Raw genomic sequence first — 8,586 nt, 5'->3', positions numbered from 1 at the left:
AGAGGGGGAGAGAAAGGGGGAGAGGGGCTCGGAGACACCGGGGGAGGGGAATGATGGGGGTCTTTTATTATTTTCGCCCTGTCTTTCTTATTAATTGTTCGTTTAAAACCTAACTTTGTGTTTATTTGTTAAAGTCGGCCGCGAAGAGCATCCCCGGGTCTTCTGGGCAGAGCGGCTGGGGGGGCGGCGAGGGGCAGCAGGGCCCTGTCTGCCTCCCCCCGCCCTGCCCGACCCGGGCAAAACCTCCCAGGCAGCTTTGGTCCCGCTCCCACATCTCCACGCTGCCGCACGGCACCTCGGCCCTGCCCCATCGCTCTCTGCCCCCCGGGGAAGATCAGACCCCCAGCATCCCCACAGCGAAGGAGTGATCCCTGGTCTGGACACCCCTTTCCCCTTGGGGAGAGGCGGCGGGGTGTTTCCTCAGGCCAGAAATCACTCCATCCCCAGACAAAGCACCCCAAAAGTCGCCCGGGAAGGTTTTCTCAAGGCACCCCCTTCCTTGAAGAACCCCTCTCACACACACGCTGACTCGTTCCCTTAAACGCTCACATCCCTGGGCTTTTGGTTTGTTTGTTTGTTTTAATTCTTTATCGTTTCGCAGCCAGGGATTTCGCCCCCGACTTTCCCACGCGAGGTTAAATTAGTTGTCGTAGGTCAGAAAAATACGTATAGACGCTCAGCGCGGATTTATCCTGTAAATTCGTAAAGACGGTGCCGCAGAGTATTAAGGGTAGAGCTAAACCGCCTCCAAACTACCAACATTTAGGCTGAAAGCGCTCGCCCCCTTAGCGAGGGAAAAAAGGCAGGCGGTGTGTTGAGCCGAGGAGCTGGCGGCATCTCGGGGTGCTGTAACCGCAAAACTCCTGCCCCGCAGCACGCCGCCCCACAGCTGGCGTCTAGCTGGTCCCCAGCGCGCTCGGCGACCCGCAGAAAGCTGGGAGACAACCTGGGCGCAAGTCCTGGCTGCGGAGGCCGCCACGGTGGCGGACGCAACAATTCCGCCCCAGGCACGACTTTTCCGAGGGGCTCCTGGGCCGCCTGGCCCGGCTGGCCGCGGCGGGGAGCGGGCAGCTACCGGGAGCAGCGTTGGCTTGTCCCGCTTCCCGGGGGCAAGGCGAGCGGGGGAGCCCCGGGCGGCACGGGGAGCCGCGAAGAGGGTCAGGGGCCTTGGGGCCGGGGTGCGTGATAGGATCAACGGAGAAGATTTCGGCTTGATCAGCTGGAGAAAGCCGGCTAACGAAGCAGGTCGAAAGATAGCTATCGCCGCACCCCCCAAAAAGTTTATTTTTCTTGAAATTTCCGCAGGGAGGAGGGCGCCTCTTTTGAAGTGTAAATGTTTCTAGCTTGGGGGGCTGGGTTAGCGAAGAAGGGGGAGATCCTCAGATCCTCTTTGAGAAAAAGAAAAAGAAATAAAAGGGGGGGGAGGGAAAAGAGAGGGAAAGAAAGGAAAATAAAGGAAAATAAAGGAAATGATGAAAAGTAAAGAGAGAGAATAGGGGCAGAAAGGTTATTTTAAAGTGGGGCGGGAAAAGAGCACCCAGGGCTGGTGAAGTGGGAACAGGTTGGGGAGATGCGTGTGGAGCCGTGGGAGTGGGAAGAGGCCCGTGGTCTCGGCCTCACCCGGTCCCGCAGGGCACACGGCCGTGCCCGGGGCCGCGGGGATGGACCAGTATTTTTAATCGGGGCAGGCAGAAATTGTTCGGTCGATTTAAATGTTGACAAAGCAATTCTTCCAGGAAGTCTGGTGTGGGAAGGGGCACCAGGTGATATTGTGGTATGTGTGGTGGGGGAAGGGGACAGCAAGAGGGGAGCTTCTCTTCTCTTCTCTTCTCTTCTCTTCTCTTCTCTTCTCTTCTCTTCTCTTCTCTTCTCTTCTCTTCTCTTCTCTTCTCTTCTCTTCTCTTCTCTTCTCTTCTCTTCTCTTCTCTTCTCTTCTCTCCTCTCCTCTCCTCTCCTCTCCTCTCCTCTCCTCTCCTCTCCTCTCCTCTCCTCTCCTCTCCTCTCCTCTCCTCTCCTCTCCTCTCCTCTCCTCTCCTCTCCTCTCCTCTCCTCTCCTCTCCTCTCCTCTCCTCTCCTCTCTTCTTTCTCCTTTTTCCTTACCCTTTTCCCCTTTTTCCTTTCCCTTCCTTTTTTCCCTTTTTACATTCTTTTCCCTTTTTCTTTTTCCACCTTTCCTTTCCTTTCCTTTTTTCTTTTTCCTCCTTTCCTTTCCTTTCCTTTCCTTTCCTTTCCTTTCCTTTCCTTTCCTTTCCTTTCCTTTCCTTTCCTTTCCTTTCCTTTCCTTTCCTTTCCTTTCCTTTCCTTTCCTTTCCTTTCCCTTTTCCCTTTTCCCTTTTCCCTTTTCCCTTTTCCCTTTTCCCTTTTCCCTTTCCTCTCCTTTCCCCTTCCCGAGTAAGCAGTCTTGTTCCACCAGCCGCAGGGCCGCCCCGTTTACACGGGTGACCTCCGTGCCGTGGGACTGAAGCTTCACCTGGCAGGGCGCTCATGTCGTGTATTCCTCGAGCCTCCTACTCCTGCCCTTCTCCTCCCTGGGGAAACAGCAGCAGGGAGTGAGGGAAGTGGGGCAAAGCACATTCTCGGGAGGAGATTTGGGTTCCGCCGGTCCCCCGCCCCGGCCCACACCGAGCCGTTACCACCCCGCCGTGCAGTCAGCAGTTGCAGAGGCCCCGAGCATCCCCGGGAGAGGCAAAACGAGCTGCCGAGCGGTAACGGCGGCACGGGGCCGTGAAGGCAGCCCCGGGCCTGGGGCGGCCGGGTGGGGCAGACACCGGGCCGCGGGATGCACCCTGCTGCCCGGCGGTGCCGGGGCCCTGCCCGCACCTCCCGGCCCTGCCCTCGGGCGTGCCTGTGCGCCGCGCCCGGCCCGGGGGGCGCGGGGCGACCGGGGCCGGCCGGGGCGGAACGACGGGGGTGCTGCGGGAAGACGAGAAGCGACCTAGACCGCTCGGCGGAGGGGAGGGCTAAACGGGCCGTTTCCAGCCACAGTCAGCGCGGGAGCAGCCGGGTGGCGGAAGGGGTTACCGGCAGCGGCGGCTAGCGCACGCCCAGTTCCGCCGCGGCCGGGGGGGAACTTAGCAGCCACCGGTGCTTGCCCCGGGCCGGGCCGGGGGTGGCGGCTGCCCCGGGGCCGGCCCGCGCCTGCCGCCGCCAAGCCGACCGGAGGGCGCCATCTAGGGGCCGCGGCGGGGAGCGCCGCCCGCCGCCCCGCACCTGCGCCCCCCCCGGGCTGCGGCGGCCGATAACGGGAGCCCACGGGTGGGCGTGGGGATCCGCGGGCCGGGCGCGGACACGGGTGGACGAGCTGCGGCCGGCGGGGCCGGGGCGGCCAGGGGTTACCCCGGCCCGGCGGCGGGGCTGCCCGCGCAGCGCCGCAGCCGCTCGCAAACTCGGGGTGCGGCGGGAGCTCCCCGGGCGGGGTAGAGAGGCGCCTTCCCCGGCGGGCAGCGCTCCGGGCAGGCAGCGCTGAGCCTCCGCTCCCGAGGGAAACGCGCCTCGCGTGGGGTGGCTGGCGCCTGCCTTGCCACCGCGCCTCCCCGCAGCGCGGACCCGCGGGCCGAGCGCGGCCCGGTGGTACCTCTAACCGTCGGTGGTGTCAAAAACAACGGAAAAAAAAGTGTGGATTTTTTTCAAATTGTCCTTTTTGCACGCGAGGGAAAGAGAGAGAGGGGAGTGGGGGGAGAGAAAGATAAAACATCAGCTGAAGTGCCAAAATGATTTATGAGACAGCGGAAAATATTTCATAAAGATCTCCCAGAGATTCTTTACTTAAACCAGTTAGAAAACAAAGGGCCTGCTCCGTGACAGATAGGCAGAGGGGTGGGAAAGGATGAAGGAGGAAAAGAGAAGAAGAAAGTACATTCGGCTGGTGACAAACTCGCAGTCTGAAAATCAAAACTGAACTCACAGCCATTTCTGCCTCCTCTTTTTACCCCTAGTTATTACCCTAAGAAGGCGTTTCTCTCTCACTCTCTCTTGCGCTGCTAGGTTAAAGCCAGGTCTATTTTAGCCTTAGACTTATTTGTGACATAATTCCTAAATCCCGCTCTAACATTAAAAGAAATAAAAAAGCAGCAGGGATGCAGAAAGTGGGAGGTTATTTCCCCAAATGCGCGTGAGGGGGAACTTTGCAATGACTGAAATGGGCCCGACCTCTTGGTTCAGAGAGGTGCAAGAAGCTTGCTTGCTTTTCTTTCTTTTTCTTTCTTTCTCTCTTCCTCTATTTCCCTCTTCTTCTCTGTGTTTGTTTCGCTCTCTTCCCCCATTCTCGGTCTCTCTAGCTTCTATTTATTTTTCTTTCGTTTTCTTCTTTATAATCTCGCTCGCTGTCTCCCAATCTCTCTCTTCTCTCTTGGTCGCTCTCCTTTTCCCTTTCCTTCCTCTCTCTCCCTCATCTCCTTTCTCTCCCCGTCCGTCTCCCACTCTAAGCCGCACACCACGGTAGCCTCGATGAGTACCGAATCCCCCTCCCGCCCCCAGTAAAGTCTCCGGTAAAAAAAAAAAAAACAACGGGGGGAGGGAGGGGGGGGCGTGAGAAGGGAGCTGAAACTACCAAGCCGTGGGTGCGTGCGTTAAATAAGGGAGTTAAAGATCCAGAGTCGCAAGTGACAACAAAGCGGAGCTCAAGTCCCTTCCCACGGGCTGGGCACACGCGTGGCCCGGGGTGCTCCGGAGCGGGTGGCCGGGGCTCCCCCGCCGCCAGGTCCCGAAGGCGGCGGCCCCCCCGCGCCCAGCGCCGCGGCCGGCCCGCCTCCCCTCTCCCCTCTCTTCTCCTCCTCTCCCCTCTCCTTTCCTCTCCCCTCTCCTCCTCTCCGCTCCTGGCCGCGCTCGGCTCGGCGCGCTGGCGAATCAGAGAGTGTCGGAATCTATTGCCTTTGTCTGACAAGTCATCCATCTCCGGGGAGGCGGGCGGGGGGCTGAGGGCGCTGCGGCTTTTAGAGAGACACACACCGGGAGCGGAGGCTCCAGTCTCCGGCCCCGGCTCCTCGCAAGCACTTCCCACCTCGGGCCAAAGTCCGCCGGGTGCCGGATCCTCCGCCCGGCCGAGAGGAGGGGGCCCGCCCGCCCGCCGCTCCAGCGCTCCCGGGGATTGCTACTCCGCGTTGAACTTAAATGAACTAGCCCCGGACCGCAGGAGGAGGAGGAGGAGGAGGGAGAGCCGCGTCCTCCTGCGCCTTCTGCCGCCTGGCCGCACCTTGCTCCGGCACCCCCTCCCCGCCGCCGGGGATGCTCTGAGCCCCCCAGCCATGACACCCGCCTGCCCCCCGGCGCCGCCAGCCCCTCGCTCCCACGGACTCTGCTGACTCCGCCGCTCCGGCCCCCCGGAAAGTACTTCGCTCCCCGCTCCGCCGGACAGGGGGGCAGCGCACCCCGCCGCTCCCCTCCTCTCCTCTCCTTGTCTGTTTTTTTTTTTGTTTTGGTTTGTTTTTTTGTTTTTTTTTTGTTGTTTTTTTTTCTCCCCTAAGTCTTGAAGTTGAGTTTTAGAGGCGACACGGCGGCTTCAGCCGATTTCTTCCCCTTCCTTTGCCTCCCCATGGATATGCACTGCAAGGCAGACCCCTTCTCAGCAATGCACCGTGAGTACTGGAGCCCGGCTCCTTCCGCTGCTCTCCCTCTTCCTCATCCCTCCATTCCTCCTTCCCCGACTCTTCTTCCTCACCTGATCGTCCCCCAGCTCCATCCCTCCGCCGCCAGCTCCCCTCCTGGGCCGAAGCCGGGCTCTGAGAGGCGCTCCACAGCAGGGCGGGCCGCCGGCAGAGCCCGGGCCCGGGGGAAGCAGAGCTCCGGGGGGGGGGCCAGGACCCCCGGCCCGGGGGGCAGGAGGCTGCGTGCGGCTGTGCCTGTGCGACAGAAAGCGGTCCCCGACCCAGACCTCTCCTCCGCAAAGGCGCTTTGCCCAGCGCCTGGCGCCAACGCGAGTCGAGCCCGGCTGGCGTCCGCCCCCGGGCCGGACCCTGCCCCGGCCCTGCCCCGCCGGGCCGCGGCTTCCCCTGGTCCCGCGGCGCCCCAGACCCACAGCTTCCCTCGCGATCTGATGCTGTTCGCTTTGATTTCGGATTTCAGTGGCGGAGAGGCGAGACGCCAGTTTGAAATTCACGGCGGGCTGGTCGGTGGCGGTTCCGTGCTGCGGTTCGGTTTGGTGGAAGGGTTGGGACTGCGGGAAAAATAGGGCAATTGCAAGGCTGGGAGACCTGGCGGCCTCCGAGGCTCCCAAGAAGTCACAGTCCCTCCTGGCTTATTTACCAGACCCCCGGTGTGCATTTTAAAGGCGTTCCTGGCATAGAGGAAAGTGCATTCGTGATATATTTTCACTTTCGATAACCTTTCTGTAAGAGGGGCACGAAGGAAAGCGAAAAGACCCCTTTGCCAGGGACTGTAACAAGGAATTTTCAGGGATTTTAATTTCACCGCACGGAGGGAAAATAAACCCGAGATTTAAATTAAAGAGAAAACAAACAAACAAACAAACCCAAACAAATAAGAAGCCGAGATTGAGAGCATCTTGAGTCAGGAAATGAATAATTAAGAGCAATTTGTAACTTTTGACACGGAAACTTTTGAGGACACGCCCTACCCGCTGCAAAAAAAACAAACCGAAAAGATATAAAATGGAAATGTTTGAAGCTTAAAAAAAAATCCCGATTTTTCCTTGAGAAGGAAGGCGCAAAAACACAAACCCATGATCAGATCCCCAAACGTGGACGTCGGTAACTGTCTGCCTGTTTCCAAATGAATGATTTCCAGGACACATTGCTTAAAATGTGGAGTTTAATTTTCGAAGACCTTTAACAGAAAATAGTCCGGGCATTAGGCGTTATTTTTAGTTTTCATCGCGGCGACTTGCTTTAAGAGGCGATTGCAGTAATTCTGCGATCCGGAACATGCAGGCAGCCGAAAGAGGCGTTCCACTGTCTCTGATTTTTAAAAAAAACTCCGATGAGATTCGCCAACAATTTTGGCTTCCGATTTTAAAAAAATAAAATAAAACCAACGTTTGGTTTGTTCCCTAAAGCGTATGTCTAGAGCTACGGACCTAGATATTAGTAAGCAATTAAAATACATATGGGCGCGGGCTCTTGACACGCACAGAGACAGCAAAACACAATCTGCACGAAAGCAGTATGCCTGGCTGGGTATGACGCCGGCACTTAATACGCAGAAAAATACACGTAAATATATTACTGCTCTGATAAGAAATAACCTTAGGAAACCGAGGGGCAGAGCAAAACAAACTCGTGCGAAAAATAGCCGGGCTGCAATAATTTGAATTATTAATTTTTAATCTTTTTTGCATTTGTTGCCTTTTAATACTTTGTAATGCGAGTTATAAAAGGTGCTTTGAATTATTTATCATGGAGTTGCCGAAGAAATTGCTGCCTTGTAACTTTAGAGGCAACATGTGCAGAAGGGGTTCTGAACAAATGAAGAAAACACACAGCAACATATACCCGCGGGTTTTAGTGGAGGAAGATAAATGTCGTCCCCCCTGCTCCCCTCTGAAGCCCTAAATATGTTTTAAGAAAGACTAACAAAAGAATGCAACAAATAACCCCGGCTGGCCGGGGAAGGGACGGGGGAGCCAGCCGGCGCCCTGGCCGAGGCGGCTGGCAGGGGATACGTGGAGGTGTTGCTGGAGGGGTGGGGGAGACGGAAAAAACTCTATTTGTGCGAAAGGACTTGGATCGATCGCAGGGCAATGAGAGTTTCCACTAAGTTCAGAGCCAATAAGTCAGTGTCAGAAGCAGGGGAGAGGGGGGAAAAAAAAAAAACCCGCAGCGAAAATACAAACAGATCATTTTTCAGCAAACTGCAAAGGGAACTAAGATCTCTCGGCGAGGAAGATACAGAAGGTTAGGGTTGTGTGAAAGGAAAGCTTTAATACAGTGTGCACGCCACAGCTCTATCAGCTGGGTATTCCGGAGCAGAGGCGCCCAGGTAGCCGCGCCGGCTGCATCTCCCGCCGCTGCGCAGCTGCCCGCGCTCCCCGCCGCCTTGCCGGAGCCCCGGAGGAGGTGTTTCCCCTCAGTCCCCTCACTCTGTTCCCCCTGCCCGTGCTTGGCAGGTGCATTCTTATTTTTTCCCCAAGTTGTGTCTTGAAATGGAGAAAGATCGGAGGGAAAAAAGCGATCCTAGCAATCCTATTTGAGAGAGAGCGGGTTTTTGCCTGGAAAGGGGGTAACGGGGAAAAACGGAGCATTTTTAAATTCTCCTTGAATTGTGGTGAAAAAAGAGACGCAACCGTGCGAGTCTGTTAGATTTCCTTTTTTTTTTCCCTCCGGACGATTTTTTCTTTAAAGATCGAAAGCTGAGGAAAGAGAGGGTCTGTCTGTAAACGAACACCGGCTGCGGGACACAAAATATTTTTTTTCCTCTCTCCCTCCCTCTCCCTACATGTCGTTCCCTCTCCCTTTTTCTCGCTGAATCCTTTCAACTCGCACCCGAGAATAGGGGAGCGGAGGCGCTGCACGGGGGACACGCCGCGGGGTGAGGGAGGGAGGGCTTCGCGACTAACTGCAACTGCCAGTGTGACAGAGAATCGTGGAAAGAAAATGAAAGGCGAGAGGAAAAGCCCAAGAGCAGGGGGAGAGG

The sequence above is a fragment of the Phaethon aethereus genome (genome assembly GCF_964289735.1).
Source record: "Phaethon aethereus genome assembly, chromosome: 7".
Lineage (NCBI taxonomy): Eukaryota > Metazoa > Chordata > Aves > Phaethontiformes > Phaethontidae > Phaethon > Phaethon aethereus.
This window is presented reverse-complemented; position numbering follows the sequence as displayed.